Here is a 19,287-nt window from a genome sequence, read left to right as displayed (position 1 = left end):
TGGTGTGCCAAGTAGGTTTCACCGTTTAAAGTATAGGTTTTCCTTTGGAAAGTGGATTGGTTTTTTAGTCTTTTTAATTTTTTGATTATTTAGTCTGAAATTAAAATTTTCGTTGAGGAAGGATTTTGTGATTTTTTTAATTTTTTGTAAGAAAAAAATGTAATGATTATGGATTGGATGTGATGTTTTGTCTTATTAAATTAAAAAATTTATTTTGTCTTTTTATGACTAAAATAACCCCAATTCCAACCCAACTCTTCTTCCCAAATCGATGCTAAATTTTATGTTTTGTTTACTCATTTTAAAAAATACGCCCGATCTAATGTGTTTATTTTCTGTAGGCATGTCATTAGTAACAAATCAATGCATGAGATTATAACACATTATAAATAAAAAAAAAATTATCATATTATTATAAAATATAAAACTTATTAACATTTTAATTTAAAATTTTATGTGGGATGGAAATTTCCTTTTTCCTTGGAGAATAGGATCCTTCGTTGTATTGGTAGCGTGTTACACAATTTTGGTCCACGGTCTCCATTCTCAATAATGAATCTGAGCTGTACACTATCTTTTTTTTCTTCAATCTTCATATAATACATTAAAAAAGGCATTTGTCAAGCCCAAATAATGTTTGTTGTAACTACTCATATTTGTCTACTTTCTTTTTTTAATCGTCACATAATACGCCAAAAAAAAAAAAAGAAAAAAAAAAAAGCATCTGTGAAGTTCAAAATAAGTGTTTGGTTTGTGTTTTTTGAATTAAATTTTTAAAAATTGAGTTTTTTGATTTTTATGTTTTTTTGTTTTTAGTGAATATTTTAAAAATTTTAAACATTTTTTTTACTTTTTTAGATGCACCTTACTTAGATGTATCCAAAAAATAAAAAATTTGTAAAAAAATATTTTAAAAAATTAATAAATACATAAAAATACAAAAAATGTACTGAATTCTCGTATTTTTTTTTGTGTTTTTGGTATTTAGTGAATTTTTAAAAGGTTTTTTTCAAATTTTTTTTTTTTACTTTTTAAGTATATTTATGTTAGGTATGTCTAAAAATTAAAAAAATTGCTTAAAATATTATAAAAAAATCAATAAAAACAAAAAAACACGAAAAATAAGAAAGTAGAATTTTCTGAAAAATGTTTTTGAAAAATGATAACCAAGCAAGGTGATTTTATGAAAACTAATGAATTATTAAAAAAAATTATTTAAATTAGAGATAATTATTGAAAAGTTCAACCTAAGGAGGGTAAAAAGCATTAAGTTTAATGGAAGGACAAATTTCCCATAAGTCATTTTTTAAATGTATTTATTCTATTTAATCCCAAAACCTTTTAGATAGACTCAAAAGTCCTATACCCATTTATCTTCTCATTTTTCCCTACACCTTACATCTTTTCTTTATCTCTCTTTCTTTAATATTGGTGACGACGACGACAATAACCATGACTTCCTTATTTTCTTTCTCTTTCTAATCTACAGTCACCGATGACTGACAACCAACAGTCATGATTGATTGGGATTCACGAGCAACCATCGAGCACTAATTCTTTGCCTCATGCTTATCGACGGTGAAAGAGTTGAGTTTTCAACGAAGAAGATGAGTAAATCTACTCAAATCTGATGTTGATCTACATTAAATCAGGTTAGATCTAAACCAAAAAATAGTTGTCGGAGTACAAGTATCTCACTATACTTATCTATTTCCTTCGATCTATTAGTTTTAATACTTTTCTACACTATACACTTTTATTTTCCTATTGTAATGGAGAAAATTTTCAAATTCTAAACAAGTTATTTTCGAATTTTAATTACAGATAGTAAAAAATGTAAAATTTTATAGTTTCAATTTTTTTGGAGGCTGAAATGAATCATTCTTTATAATTATACAATTTTGCAATTTCATAACTCTCTTTAAAACTGTAATTTTTCAGTTTGATAATATGTTTTTCAATTTGATTAATAAGGATAAATATTTAATAGAATCATACTTTGAAATTGTAACATTTTACAGTTTCAAAACTTGCTTTTCAATTTGATCAATATTGAAAATTATTTGCTTAAACCCTACAAAAATTAAAAATAACATATTTTTTTTCATTGTTGCTATTTGTTGTTCTTAGATTTTTTTTTTCTTCTTTTAGTTTATTAATATTTAGTACATTTTGCTATGTTTTTTCACTTTAATTTATCAGTTTATTCTTCTTCTTCTTTTTTGGCAATATTCTAGACATTCTAGTGAGTCTCCGACGACATTCTTAACATTCAACGAACATTCTAGACATTCCAACGACTTCCGATGACGTTCAGAACATTCCAGTGATACTTCCACCAATTTTCGATGATATTCTGGCTAGTTTTTGTTGATGTTGAACATTCCAGCAAGTCTTCGATGAACGTTTGATGGAAGTTCGGCAGTGGTAGGATGAAGCAGTGTTTTTAAAAATAAAATAAAACAAAAGATTTTTTTGGTAATAATTAACAATATATAGGACAAATTGGTGCAAGTGTTTTGTTTTGGGACTAGATGGATTTTGAACTTTGTGTATGAAACTTATCAATAAGTTCCCTATATTTTTTTGTTGGTGAGAGTTCCATTATTTGTCAAATAGTTTGGTGAGAAGTCATTTTGTTTATTTTAAAGGATATTTTGTTTTTAATTTTACCCCTTAATTTATCTATTGCCTTTTTTTTTTTTTTTATGTATTGAATTTTTTTAACTATATGTTCAAATTTATATCCATCTATTTAAATTTATTTCTATCTACGAAAATTATTTTGACTATTTGATCAAATTTTTATCAATCTATTGTATTTTTTCCCGATCTGTTCAAAATTGGTGGGTTTCTCTCTCTATTTATTTAAAATCTGTTTAATTTTTTGTTGTTTATCTGTTCAAATTGTTGACCATCTGTTCAATTTTTTCCCTTATCTATTCATTTTTTGATCTTTTCAGTTCAAATTTTGTTCCAATCTAACAAACCAACTTTATCTGTTGTCGAATTATTTTATCTATTGAAATTTTGTATTTATCTGTCCCTCTCTCTAGTTGTAAGGAGATATCAATTAAAATCTTTTTTTTATTTGTTGTAATAAAAAAAATCGTAAGATATCTCTAACAAGCTTTCTGTTTCATTTCTATCAATTTTCATATCAATTTTATCTAAAATAAAATTGACTGTTCCATTCTTCCTTAACCACCAGAGAGAGAGAGAGAGAGAGAGAGAGAGAGAGATGAATTTATCTACATCGAAACAATGGTAGAAAGAATCATGAAACACTATTATCACCTTGGATCAATCACAGAGCTTCGAAAGACAAATGCATACTACACTATTATTGACCAACTAATCATAGAAATTACAATACCAAGAGTCAGGAAACAAAATATAAAAAACCACTCCCTATGCTATGAATCTCAAGAGTTTTAAGGCTCAAAGCAACTACTATTAAGCACTAAAAATGTGTGATTTTTTCCTATAGGAGTGTATCACCTAGGGCTGTGCAAAATACCGCCCAATCCGCTAAAACCGCACCGCTCTAACCGCTAATCGTGGTTTAAACTTTAAAATTTATAATCCGCCAACCGAACCGCTCCGCTCCGCTCAAGTTAATACATATATATTTTTTAACTTTCAATGAAATATCAATGTAAAAATGAGTGTGAAAAAGATTTAAAATATGAAATTTATTACAAATTAGTGGTTATATATATGAAACATATTATGTAAAATTACTTTGTGTTATATATCTAAAAAATATTATACAAATTAGTATTACATATTATGCAAATGTATGATAATTGGTTAGAATATTCTTCAATCCGCCAATTCGCCAAAAACCGCCCAAACCGTAATTTGTCAATCCGCCAATCCGCTAACCCGCCATTTGGTTTGTAATTTTACTCTCAAACCGCCCGAACCGCACCGCGCACACCCCTCACCTGCTCCTATACCCTTCAAAGCTTTCTAAAATAATGCATAAATTACAAGTTTATCAATTTTATCTGTTGCTTGCTTATTATTCAAATACACAAATAACTATTCAACAGATCCGATATATATAGATAGCTATATATATATATATATATATAAACATATATATCACTGAGGCAATAATATATCAGGATCTATAGACATATATATATATATATATATAAAAGAGATTGATTGTTTCATTGGCTTGGTCTTGACTAAGGGCAACGTCGTTGTATAGGTGATGTCGTAGAAGAAGATGAAGAACTAAAATGCCGTTGATATGTGATGATTTTCACAGAAGAAGATGATGATGAACGTCGATGGTGTTCGTCAGTGGCAGCGGAGTAAGTGATGTTGCGAACTAGAAGTTATCTCAACCAGATCTTTCCATTACCGAATCTATCTCGACCAGATCTATCGCCATTTCCACACCTCCAATTCTGCAGCGGATGAACCATCGCCTTAACCACCACTGTCGCCCCAGTCGGGGAGGAGATCGAGGAGGAAGGCGGTGGTGTCGTCGTCGACTACTGATTTTAGAGAGGGAAGAACAAAGCCATCAGAGGAGATATGATGGAGAAGAGAGATGTGGTTGTTGACAGAGAGAGAGTGTGTGCGTGATGGATAAGGGTGTGCCCGGTGTAGTTCATGTAGTTTGAGAGTAAAATTATAAATTGAATTATGGATTAGCAGATTGGCAGAACAAATTGTAGTTTGAGCGGTTTTAAGCGGATTGACAGATTAAAGAATATTTTAACCAATTATCAAGCCTTTGTATAATATATAACAATAATTTGTAATAAATTTTAGGAAATTTTTTTTAGGGTCCCTAGTATTAAGATTTTATGACATAAATGACATCCAATATTTTCATAATGTTTAAGGTCTCTCAACATCGATCCCAAGAAATTTCAATCCTAGAGAAATTCTCTCCAGAGAAATTTTAAACTTCCTAAAGAATTTCTCTAGATTCAAACCAGAAAAAATTAAAATTTCTCTAACTTTGTTCACAAATTTCTTTGGCTCTGTTCACAAAGAATTTCTCTGGCTTTGTTCACGAATTTCTCCGTGTTTGTTGACAATTTTAAACCAGGGAAAATTGTTTTAACCAAACTAGAGAAATTTGAACACAATGATTTTAAACTAGAAATTATTTTAACCAAACTAGAGAAATTTCTCTGTGTTTGTTCACAATTTTAAATCAGAGAAAATTAAGTATAATGACAAACTCGTACGGACAAATTGAGTGTACATATATACACATATAGTCTTTTCACTCTAAGATGACAGTATACAAAAGCAGTGTTGTGAACAGCGAGCTCTCGAGGCCGATCTTGATATTTGTCCTCCAATTATAGGTAGTGATTGAAATCTTCAATTAAGTATAATGACAAACATAAAACCGCATTTAGAGTACAAATTTAATAAAGAATTACTAATAAAGTGATCCAAACAAATCCCACATCATGAAATCAATGAATGTACTTGCATTGCTTAAAAGACTTGAGATCGAGAAGCAAATTCATTCAAAACAATAGCATAAGTATAGTCATTAGCAATAACTCCTTCAATACCCATTTACCGAAACAACTCTACATCCACATCACCCATTCCACACTTGGAATAACAAAAAATCAGAGCATTCCATGTAATTAAATCTCTCATTGGCATTTCATAAACACTTATTCGCTGAATCCATGTCCCTAGCTCCCGAATACATCCCAAGAAGATTGGTCCCAAGAAATTCATCCGATAAAGAGAAAACCTTAACAACCTCTGCATGAACTTGTTTCCCAAATTCAAAATCACAACAAGGCAATACAATCGAATAAGTGTAATTATCTGGCTTAATAAAACAACGATGCATTTTTATGAAATGGGTCAAAGCTTGTTGCAATCTTTGGTGCTGAGCAAAACCAGAGATAACTATATTCCATGATTGACAATCCTTTTCGAGTATAGAATCGAAAAATGTTAATGCTTGGGAAACTAACAAGCTAGATTTGAAGAACCTAGATAGAATGGTGTTGTAAGAGACAAGGTTAAATTGAGTGTACAAATATACATATATAGTCTTCTCACTCTAAGATGACAGTATACAAACGCAGTGTTGTGAACAGCGAGCTCTTGAAACTGATCTTGATATTTGTCCTCCGATTATGGGGAGTGATCGGAATCTTCATCGGAGCAATCATCGTCCTCATCGTCTTTCTCTTCTCTCTCGCCCCAATCGAAACCCTAGAAAGAGAGGAAGAGAGAGAGAGAGAGAGAGAGAGAGAGAGAGAGAGAGGAGAGTAGAGAGAGAATGAGAGTGTAGGTGTGATATAAGGGTATGGGGGTGAGGGACCTTAGACTACAAAAGAAAATATTGTGGATCTATTCCATTACTAAAAATTAAATTGGAGAGGGATTGTAGACTAATTTTTCCTAAATTTTACATATTAAATCTTTTTTACACTCATTTTTACTTTGATATTTCATTATAAGTTAAAAATATATATGTATTAATTATAGTAGAGCGGAGTGGTTTCGATGGCGGATTATACATTTTAAAGGTTAAATCGCAGTTAGCGGATAGAGCAGTTCAAATTGATGCAGATTTGTGCGATTTTCGCAGATTTGGTGGTATTTTGTATAGCCCTAGTGATGAAATTTAGAGGAAAAACCATATATATATATGCATAGTTTGGATATTTTACACTAGTATGAACAAAGTATTTTAGCACCTGAACCTTTGGCCAAACAAAATTCAAATTTGAATTTATGAACCGAGTGTCCTTAAAAGTATCAGAAGTCAAATATGATAATTGTTATAATATATATATATATATATATATATATTTGGATATCTACTGATATTTGAAAACATATTTTTAATTAAAAAACATTTTTTGTCTTTCAAAAAGTAAAAATAATAATAATAATAATTCCTTGCAAATGAGTTTATTTTTAGTTGACCATCTATTGATAGTAGTAATAGTGGGATGATAGAGGGGGCGATAGTGACGGTGATGGTGGTAGTGGTGATATTAGTAGGACTTTAACCTGCAAAAACATTTTTCATCTTTCAAAAGTGAAACTTTTCTTCCTAAATGAATTTGCGTTTCGTTGACCATATAAAACATTTTCTATTGGAACATAAAAAAATGCATAAATCATTTTTTGTCTAAACAAATAGACCCTCAATGATTTTTAGTTGCAAAAATATCATGATCACCTAAAAATAACTTACTAAAATTTTAAATTAAACTTAAACTCATTTTTAAACTCATTAATTTTTATAAACTCAAAATAATAAGCTTATATTCACTATAAGATTACATAATAAATCAAATTACTCAAATAAGTTTAATATTAACTCGAAAGATAAATAAATTAAGCTTCAACAAAATTTTAAAACTTCTTATATTTCCATATAAACCTTGAACAATTTGTTACTAAACCTGACTTTCACTACACCAAATTTGATCTTTAAGGGCGGTTTCATTCACGGCGGTAACAAGATTGCCGTTAAAAATATACTTAAAACGGCGGTAAAGATACCGCCTCTAAAAATTTAGTATTTATGGCGGTTGCAAAAAACAGCCAATAAAATGTGAGTGTTTATGACGAAAAAACAGAGTGAAAGTGAAGGGTTAGTCTTTTATGGCAGTTGTTTGAAGACTGCCATAAATGTAGTCCACATTTTTCTAATTCCCTCTCAAAAAAAATTGGATTCCCTCCAATTAATTGTTAAACGACATCGTATTTTACCTATTTCTTCTAATTGATTAGTTTTTTTCCTTACATCTCTAACTTCTAGAAGAGAGGCGTTGCAAAGTGAAACGAAAAGTCATCATTGTCGTTTGAAGGTCGTACAACGTACCAGTATCGGAGGTTGTTCGAAGCACCATTGTCGCACTATAGCACCATCGTTAGAGGTAAGAGATCTTTGCCTACCTTCTGATTCCCCTATTGGCTTCATGTTGCCTCCATTGGTTTCTTTTTCCATGCTTTTCCTTCTCTTTCTATTGCCATTCTACCTTTGCTGATAGTGTTTCTATGAAGCTATCAATGATTAGAGGAAAGGTAATTTCACTTTAGGGTTTGTTTCAATGGAATCAAGTATCAACTATACATTTCTTAAATCTCCCTCTTATTATTAGTTTTGATACACATACATATACATATATACATATATACATACATGCATACATATATATATATATATATAGGTTAACAAAGATTAAAGAAGCCAAAATAAACAAACCCATAAATCAAAACACAGTTTTTCAGGGAGATTTGTGTGGGTTCACAAATTAGAGACACTGAAATTGGGGATTTTTGCATATACATGCAGGCTCTCTCTCCTTCAAGAGAGCCTTCCCTCTCACTCATTAGTTTGGATCTCTCTTTCATTGAAGAAATTTTAGAGAGTTTTGAGCAAAACCCAAGTTGAGAAAGACCTCAATTTCACTAAATGTTCTTTTTGCTAATCAAAAAAATGCTTGAACTCATTTTATTAGTTATTGAAATTCAGAATTATTATGCTTTTGTATGTTCAAATTTTGAATTTTAGTGGCACTCACCACCTGTTTGATGAAATGTCTATTATGTCTTGTATTTGTTAAACATGTAATATGAAGGGTAATGGATTATTAAGGCCTATAATATGTAGACTTGCATATATTTCAACTTGTAACTATTGTAATATGTAGACTTGCATATATTTCAACTTGTAACTATTGCCATGTAGAGATGTACAGACAATGATCTTCACTTAAATCTTTTTGGATAGATTCCCATAATAAATAAATAAATAAGTAGGCACATAAGTTTGTTTCCACTAAACCCAACTATTAGGTATTGTCAAGTAATAATTAGAGACAAATCATAATGGATGTTCTACACACACACACACACACACACACACACACAAAACTTGCCTGCACACACCCATAACAATTTGAATTTCAAACCTTCCTAATGACTACCCATCTTACTTTCCAGTCCTTTTTGCTTAGGACAGTCCCAACCTAGAAAAGCACCATAAACATCTTTATCTTAAATCTAAATAGACTTTGATAAGAAACCAATCTAAAGATTTAAACTTTCAAACTCCTATAGCAATTCAAAACTGCCACTGACTACTATCACAAACATTTCACATGACTATCAAGAGGCATTGCCACAAAAAACCTTCATAACAGTCCTAGCTACAATAGTTGATGCTAGAAACTCCAAATTTAACCAAAAGACTAAAAATGAGTAATATCAGTTCATGTAGTTTTTTCATGTACTCAAATAAGTAGTGGATATCATAACACAATTTTTTAAACAAAGACTTAGCTTTTGGAAAAATTCTGTTTGTAGTACATGAAAAAATAGTTCTTGGAGTCTTTGTTCCTAAGGATGATGCAGAATTAGTTAGTTGTATGATGCAGAATTTTACGGACAAAACAACATTGAAAACAACATACAGAATTTTCAAGGATTGCATCATGTATACAGAATACATAATTTTTAAGGATAGTTCAGAATTTTTAAAAATTCAGAATTTTTAAACAGCATACAAAATTTTCATTATGATTAATTTTTTGAATTTTCTGAAACAGAAGATTTAAAATTCTGAATTTTAAAACAGCATACAGAATTTTTAAAACAGAAGTTTTAAAATTCAGAAAATTCATAAATTTTCTGAAAACAGCGTCATAATTTTATAAACTTCTAAATTTTAAACAGCATACAAAATTTTATGATTAAACAGAAGTTTTCAGAAAATTCAGAAGTTTAAAAATTATGTTTAAACAGAAGTTTTTAAAAATTCAGAAAATTCAGAATTTTTAAGGACAATTCTGTATACAGAATTTTCAAGGACTTCTTAAACAAATTTTGTTCTTAAACATCTCCCACAAATTCAGAATTCAGCTATTTTGTCCTTAAACATTGTATCATAAACATTGAAAAAATTTTGTCCTTAAACATACAATCCTTGAAAAAATTTTGTCCTTAAACAAAGACTTCTTGGAACTAAGATGCCAATTGTCCTATATTTATGATTCTTTCTTTTTGTGTTGATATGCATCAAAATAAGTTATTTGAAGACACTTGGCAGTCCAACTAACTAAGGCAAATGATTCTCTATGTTTATATTCTGAGACTTGCACCTTCTTTTTTTTTTGAATTTCTTTATTGTATATAATCATGCTAATTATATGTTGACTCATACTTTTTAATTTCTTTGTTATATGCGTGTTTACATATAAAATTTCAGGTAATCATGAAGATAATTGGTATGGATAAGGATTGGATTCATATAAAAAATAGGTTAGACCCTACATGTGTGGAAGGGGTTGAAAAGTTTGTTGAGTTTGCTTATGCTAATAAGCCTTCAGAGTCGAAGATATATTGCCCGTGTAAGAAATGTGTTAACCTTAGATAAGAGACACGAAATGGCGTAAGAGAGCATATCATCATAAATGGGTTTAACACTAACTACATAAGATGGACAATTCATGGGGAGGCCTTGGTTCCATGTGGTAGAAATGAAATGATTGAAAATCAAGAATTCGATGTAATTGATGATATGATTGGTTTGGTACATGACACATTTCGAGTTTCAATGGAAGATGGTGTCTTTACTGAAAATCAAATACATGAAAATATGGGATTGGGGCCTAATGAAGAGACAAAGAAATTCTTTAAACTATTAGAAGATGCACAATGTGAGTTGTACCCAAGTTGCAAGAGGTTCACAACTCTTTCTTTTGTTGTTCGATTGTTGCACATGAAGGTACTTAATGGATGGACTGATACATCATTTGATATGTTGCTTGAGTTATTGAAGGAGGCATTTCCCGAGGGTGAAACATTGTCGGACTCATACTATGAAGCAAAGAAGTTCAATGAAGCCTTAGGCTTTAGTTACACAAAGTATGATGCTTGTCCTATGGATTGTATGCTATTTTGGAAAGACAAAAAAATGCTTGATAAATGTGAAATTTGTGGGAGATCAAGATATAATGAATCAAAATTTCGTTTAGAGGATGGAACCACTAAAGTAACACAAATTCCTGCCAAACAAGTAAGGCATTTTCCTTTAAAGCCAAGGCTCCAAAGGCTATTCATGTCAACAAAAACAGCATCACTGCCATTTTTGACTCTAAAAATACTATCGTTAACAAAAGGTTCATAATTAACGGCGGTTTAATTTTGTCGCTAAAAGAAAATTATATTTAATTTTGAAAATTATTTAACGGCGGTAAATAAATGCCGTTAATTTTTGTAGTCTTTTGTGGCAGTAAATAACTGCCATTTTTTACTCTAAAATACCGTCGTTAAAGGCATGACATTTACGACGGTTCTACAAACCGCTTCCAATTTTCAAGATCGTCGATTTTTTATGTGGCGGTTAATAACCGCCATTAATATCGCCGTTATTAATAATGGCAGTAAAATAACCGCCGTTAAATTATTTCCGACACTTGTATAGACGACGGTTACACTTTTTGTCGTCTTACCGCCGTTAAAAGTTTTTGTGACAGTTGTATGGTTATTAACGGCGGTTACAAACCGCCGTGAAAGGCAAATTCTGGCGTAGTGTTTGTTTGCAACCCCACTGTATCATTTGATAAGTTTTATGTACAACTTTTCTTAATACTAGATTTTTTTAAAGAGAAAAACTTACATAATTTAATACAAAATGATATGATAAGTGTTAATTTTTCAATTTTAAAGTGATGGAAATTGCCAAAGACCCTAAGGGTAGTCATCAATCTTGATACGTGTAAAAAGATAGTTTGGGTATGATTTATTTTTTTGACTTTTTTGCCTATTACAAAAAGACTGAAAAAAATAGAGAGGTGATATGATAATTTGTAAGAAATAAGCCAATAAACAGTTTATTAGGTGGTACCCAAACCATTTATATGAAAAATGGATTAAAATTTATAAAAAGTATTTAAGAATATATAAAAATTGTAATAGAATTATAAATAATGTATGCTTGTTTTACTTCTTTTTGAGCCCCTAAGACTATTATTGGTACGGTTCTAAAATAAAAAGTCATCAAAATGATTTAAATTTAAAAAGAAATGTCATTACCTGATCATAAATTCTCTACACAAGTTAGGTATGAATAAACGTTCTTCAAAATCATGTTGGTATTATATGCAAGTTATGCCATAACTCTCAATCTTATAAAAATCATAACCAAAAAAAAAAAAAAAATACAAGTTACTACAAAATACCACATAAGGTATAATCAAAGACCTTTTGGATCACTACCGGTGTGGTGGCCTAGTGAAAAAGGCATCCCTCTCCACAAGTGTGATCTAGGTTCAATTTTTGGGAGGACAAATTCCGCTGCTTCGCAGTTGGCTCTCTTCAGAGACCTCGCCTGTACTCCCGTTGAAACCTGGGTTCGTTTGTGGCGTGTAATTGAGCTCTATTGGTGCCTCAGTGGTAGATCCCTTCCTTACCTTCCTTAAAGTCGGGTTAAATCAAGCCAGCAACCAGCTACCCCGGAACCTGGATCCACGAATACTCTGATGACACCTCAAAGCATCTTTTTTTTGGTGTTCTCAAAAAAAAAAAAAAAAAAAAAATTGGATCATAACAAAAATAATATTATGATGACCGGCTACGTCGTGAGTCCTTTCACTCACCGTTCTCATTGGGTTGTTGTGTTCGAAGGATTTTGCTTCAAAATTTTCATTCTTGTTTACTCCGGTGTTGAGTTTCACTTGTTTCGAAGGGTGCGGGTTCAGTCCGGAGTGCCAGGGGTTTGAGCCGAGGAAGTTCTGGACTGGAGGACCAGGGCCGCACGTGCGGGGCATTGGGCCGCATGTGCGAGAGATGAGGCCGCATGTGCGGGGGAGGTGAGGGCTTTTGAGCATTGCACACTGCATTATATGCAGGTGTGGAGGGAAGTAGGAGGAGGCGCCGCACAAGCGGGGGTTAGTGTCGCACGTGTTGGAGGCATGCTCCGCACGTGCGAGGGTAAGTGCCGCATGTGCAAACGGGCCTGAGTCCGAAAACTCTGTTTTTTCTCCTTCATTTGGGCTGCGTATATCACTATTGGAATATTTCTTTCTCACTCTAAAAATCATTTTGCTTCTCCTTCTCTCTAAAAACTCTCACCAAACACCAAAAACCCTTGATTTCTTGCAATCCATTGGGTCTTGATCCATCATCTTTCACAAGTTTTGGAGAACAAAGCAAGAACTTCACTTTGTGCGGTGGAGATCGAAAATTCTACACCTTTGATTTTAGGGTTTCATCTCATCTCTTCAACAAGAACTTGAGGTAAGGATTTCTTTAAGTTATATATACATGTTTATGCAAGGTTGTTGTTGATTTTGGAGTTTTCTTAAAGATATTATAAAAAGTGTTGGTTTTTGGCTCAAGAAATTAATGGCTTGCAAAAGGAATTCATCTTTTGTTTCTTTGAAAGATTTTCTTGAATAGTTGAAGCACATTGACATAAAAATGATGTTTTTGGTGAGATTTTACCAAGAAATAAAGAACTGCTTTGTTTGGGTGAAAAACCTAGAAATTTGGGGGTTTTGGCGAATGTTGAGAAATTATGACTTTACTTGTGTTAAATGAGTGTTCAAATGGAAATTTCATGACATTGGATGCAAAATGTCAAACTTCTTAGTATATGTGAAATTAGTAAATTTTCTTGGAATCTATTGTTTAAGCATATATGTATATAAATCTTGAAATAACAAAAAGGTGAGGATACATTAGATGTGGGATTGTTGCTATATTTGGATAGCAATATATGTATATACATATGTTAAATATATGTGGAATTGTATTGAAAAGAAAAATGGAAATTGTGATCACAAATGGAGGATTTGTGGGAAAGTTTGTGAATGGTCGGATGATGCATTGTATGGATAATCACCTCATTACTAAATTGATCATTTCATTGCACGGATTATTGTTGCATGAACATTCTAAATACCTTGCTTATTGTAAACACCGTATTTGGGATTGAAACTTGCATTAAGAAAGAAATTTTGTGAAATGACTTCATTGAAATATTTTGGAGTAAATACGTTGGTAAGTCTGGATAGGAGGTGTAGATGAAATTGAATAAGTTGGCCCGAGTGTCCGAGATGAAAGATCGAAAACACGCGCGGAGGAGGTACCACTTTCCTTCCGGTTAGCAACCGGTAAAGTGGGGTTTTTGGTAGTGCTAGTTATGCCTACTTGCAGACACCAACCTAGGGATTACCTGAGTTGTATTTGCTGCCCCATTGAACTAAATTGTAAATTCCCAAGTTGTGGAGATATCAAGTTAACATTGAGCATGGTGGTTTTTAAAAGATGTAAATGTAGATTTTTTTTTTTTTAAAGGGCATAGCATAGCATGGCATGTGCATATCATGTTGAGAATCTTGCATAAATATATATACTTTGTTAAGAGTTCTCTATTGGGCTTTATGCTCAATCCTATGGGATTTTGGTTCAGGAAAAGACATGGTGAACCCGCTGAAATAGGGTGTGGAAGTATGAATTGAGAGCACAAGGTTCTATTTTGTTTGTGATTGTAATTTTTGTAATGCCAAGGGATATTCATGTATGGGTCCGAGAGACTATTTTTGTGTAACTGGGCTTAGGCCTTGGAACTTGTAAGCCCTTGAGGGCGTTTACTTATTTTGATTGAATGATTTTACATGCTATAGATTCATGTACTAGGATTCAGTGAATGTTTGCATGTGAGATTATTCTTGTATAAACATTTGAGATTATGTAATGGAATATATGGAAATAATTCCGGTATCTCTTAAGAGCTATGGTTAATATTATTATTTCAATAGTATGTTTTTTTTGGGGGGGCGTGACAAATATCATAATTAACATTACAATAATTCCCTTAAATAACTTACTACATCTTACATTTTGTCCCAAAAAAAAAATAAATTAAAATTAATAATGAATCATGTGAAATTTCAATAGAAATCTAAACCTAAGGATCTCAAGTCAAATTAATAGAAATAATAATAATAATAACAGTTGAGTAGTTGATGCTATTAATAGAGGTAATCCAAGCAGTAAACTCTTAGATGATTATTGTCTTCCACTCCATAATCATACTCTAATTTTTTTCCACACAACAGTAAAAAAAATTGAGATGGATACTGTTGGACCATTTTAATATCTTTTATTTATTTATTTATATATCTTGGTCATAAATGGGGTTTCATTACTTTGGTAACCTCTCATCTTGGTTAATGGTCATTATTTTTGGTAACCTCTCATCTTGGTTAATGGTCATTATTTTGGTGTAACCATTTTCTCTTTATTATTTGGAGTCTCTCCATTTTCTCCTATTTAATGGTCTTTATTTTTTTGGTGTAACTGTAAGGTCCTAGTAGCCTATAAATAGTTCCTCTCATCTACTATTTTCTATACAAGAGAGATTACTAGCAAAGAATGGTGTTTTTCTTGGTGGAGCTTTGGGTTCACCATCTTGTGTAGAGTTGGCCTGAACCATACGACAAGTGGTCGGGCTGTTGTATCCTGGAGGGGACAAGTCATAGTTTTGTGACTGCTGCATCGGTATTGGGATTCTTCCTGCTGCAGTGGGCTTGATCTCCTTAAAGAAAACAAGATATCCGTTCATCAGCCTGATCTATTTGTATCTCATTTTCTTTGTATCATTTATCAATAAAATATAATTTTTTTTGGTATTTTCACCAACAATTTTAAGGAGATCAAACATGGAACAAGTATTAGAAAAACCAATGATGGAATTGGAGATCTCAACAAGCCTTTCAAGTTCAAAAGAGTTCATTTTAAGAGGTGAAAAGGAAAAGTTCTTTTTTACCTTAGCCTTTTGAAAGTTGCATATGTTCTTACCGAAAAGAATCCAAACAAAATCCCAACCGAGGAGATGAATGATGAAAACTACGAGGCACATGATGCAAAAGTGGCTATTAATTTTATGATTATTACTATGACACCACTTACATGTTGTCTTTTATTAATTTTTGGCATGCTCACTTGTGTCATATTAACAGTAAATATGTGGGAATCATGAGTAATTTATGATTAATTCCTAAAGTGACAAATTTTTTTTGAGAATTGTGAAGTTTGCAGCAAAGCAAAAATTAGCAAGAGTGTTGGAAAAATTACCGAATTGCTAGAATTATTTCATACTGATTTGTGTGAGTTTGAAGGAATTTTAACTCGGGGTGGTAATCGATATTTTATTACTTTTATTGATGATTTTTCAAAATAAAAAAAATATATTTATTAAAAAATAAAAGCGATGCTTTTGAGAAATTTAAAGAATTCCTTCTTGAAGTGGAAAATCAATTCGGTAAAAAGATTAAAAGAATTAGAAGTGATAGAGGCCGGGAGTATGAATATCTAGGATTCAACTTTTTTGTTTAGTCATTGGGAATTATTCATGAGACTACTCCACCATATTCACCTTCATCAAATGGCGTAGCTGAAAGAAAAAATAGAACGTTAATTGACTTGACGAATGCTATGCTTATTGATTCAGGTGCTCCCTCAAATCTTTGGGGCGAGGCTATTTTGACAGCTTGCCATGTGATAAATAGAGTGCCACACAAAAAGACTAAAATTGTCCCTTATGAGTTGTGGCGGGGGCATAAACCAAATCTAGGTTATTTGAGGGTTTGGGGTTGTTTAGCTTTTGTGAGGCTTGCAGATCCTAAACGACCTAAATTGGGTGAACGAGCTACCAGTTGTGCTTTTCTTGGGTATGCGTTGCATAGTACAACTTATAGATTTTTTGATATGAAAAATAATATTATCTTTGAATCAGGTGATGCTATTTTTCATGAAAATAAATTTTCTTTCAAATCTAGAAATAGTGGGGGTCAAATAATTTCTGAAAATATTTTATCTATGCCTAGTCCTTCTACTCTTTCTCAAGTTTTTCAAGAAAAAGAAAATTTTCAAATCCAACCAAGAAAAAGTAAACGAGCTAGAGTTGAAAAAGATTTTGGCTCTGACTATTATCTTTACAATGTGGAAGAAATTCCTCTTACGGTGCAAGAAACTTTATCATCACCTGATGCTATTTTCTGGAGAGAGGCTGTAAATGATGAGATAGACTCACTACTTTGAAATAAAACATGGAAGCTAGTGGATTTACCTCCAGGTTGTAAAACTATTGGGTGTAAATGGGTCATTCATAAAAAACTTAACTCGGATGGAACTATAGATAAATATAAAGCGAGACTTGTTGCTAAAGGTTTTAAGCAACAAGTTGATCTTGATTTCTTTGATACTTTTTCTCCGGTTACTAGAGTTACATCCATTAGATTGTTGATTGCAGTGGCTGCAATTCATGATGTAAAAATTCATCAAATGAATGTAAAAACAGCATTTTTAAATGGAGATCTAGATGAGGAGATTTACATGGACCAACCCGAAGGCTTTGTGGAGCCTGGCCAAGAAAGCAAGGTGTGTAAGCTAACTAAATCCCTTTATGGTTTAAACAAGCTCCTAAACAGTGGTATGAGAAATTTGATTCCTGCATGCTTGAGAATGGCTACAAGACGAATGAATGTGATAAGTGCATATATTATAAAACTTATGAGAATGCACATGTGATTATTAGCCTATATGTGGATGATCTACTTATCTTTGGCTCTAATTTGCATATTATAATGAGACTAAAAATATGCTTAATAGCCACTTTGATATGAAAGATCTTGGTGAAGCCAATTTTATTTTGGGAATTAAAATTACCAAGACTAATGATGGTATTTTTCTTGATCAGTCGCATTATGTTGAGAAAATGTTAAAGAAATATAATTTTCTAGACTGTAAACATGTTGCTACTCCTTTTGATGCAAGCATACATTTATCTGTTGTAACAAATGAAAAGAAAGTAATTAATCAAAAGGAATATGCTAGTATGATTGGTAGTTTGAGATATGCTATTGACTGTACTAGACCTGACATTGCATATGCTGTTAGAGTACTTAGCAGGTTTACTAGCAAACCAAGTTGAGATCATTGGCTAGCCATGGGAAGAATTATGAGATATTTATCTGGAACCAAAAATTATGGTTTGTTTTATAACAAGTATCCTGCTGTACTTGAGGGATATAGTGATGCTGATTGGAACACTTGGTCAGGTGATTCTCTCTCTACCTCTGATTTTATTTTTACCTTGGGTGGTGGTGCTATATGTTGGAAGTCTAAAAAACAGACGATAATTGCTAATTCTACAATGGAAGCTGAGCTTATAGCGTTAGCTTCAGCATGTGAGGAAGCAAATTAGTTGAGAGATTTGTTACATGAAATTTCTTTTTGGGAAAAATCAATTCCTCCCGTGTTAATTCGTTGTGATAGCACTGCTACTATTGGTAGAGTGAACAATCATTTTTATAATGGTAAATCCAGACCTATTCGAAGGAAACATAGTAATGTGAGATCCTATTTGAGTAATGGCATCATAACTGTGAATTATGTAAGATCTTGTGATAATCTTGCGGATCCGTTAACCAAGGCCTTGGCGAGAGATAGAGTCTGGAATACATTGAGGGGGATGGGTTTGAAGCCTATAAAATTATAAACCATGTATGAGGATACCCAACCTAGGGACCAGAGATCCTGTAACTAGGTTCAATGGGAAGAACGAATCATATAGTGGTTGTAAAAAATGCAATCTTTAATATTTTGTTATCCATCCCTATGATGTTAGTGCATTTGTCCTGTAATGTTGGAGGGTTGAGTTTTTATCCTCTTAATGAAATTCTATAGCTCTTGTTGCGTGGGGTGTGTAAATTACAGCAACATCCTTGATAGATTTCACCTATGTGAGCATGAAAGTGGGGCCGTTTTCTATGAGAACAAGGCTTATTCTCGAATATGCTTATGAAAATTGAGATTAGCACAAGGTCGTAATGTGCTAGCTATTTAAAGCTCATGTCAACACCTAGATTATTATGTGTGAGCAGTAATTCTTTATTCTCCCTAAGCAGTCATAGTTCAAATCTGAGACCACTACTGACTCTGGAGTAGAGGTTGCTGTTTCACTAATGAAGGTTCAATGCAGAACACACCTTCATGAGGCATACTAATCTATCTTTGTTTGGTACTCTCTTTTATCCTTGTTAATATTAAAATGAGTGGGGGATTGTTGGACCATTTTAATGTCTTTTATTTATTTATTTATTTATATATCTTGGTCATAAATGGGGTTTCATTGATTTGGTAACCTCTCATCTTGGTTAATGGTCATTATTTTTGGTAACCTCTCATCTTGGTTAATGGTCATTATTTTGGTGTAACCATTTTCTCTTTATTATTTGGAGTCTCCAT

The sequence above is a fragment of the Camellia sinensis genome, chromosome 15, assembly GCF_055761805.1.
Source record: "Camellia sinensis isolate YWXY chromosome 15, ASM5576180v1, whole genome shotgun sequence".
In the NCBI taxonomy this organism is placed as follows: Eukaryota; Viridiplantae; Streptophyta; class Magnoliopsida; order Ericales; family Theaceae; genus Camellia; species Camellia sinensis.
The sequence above is the reverse complement of the archived record's forward strand: the minus strand, read 5'-3'. Positions refer to the sequence as shown.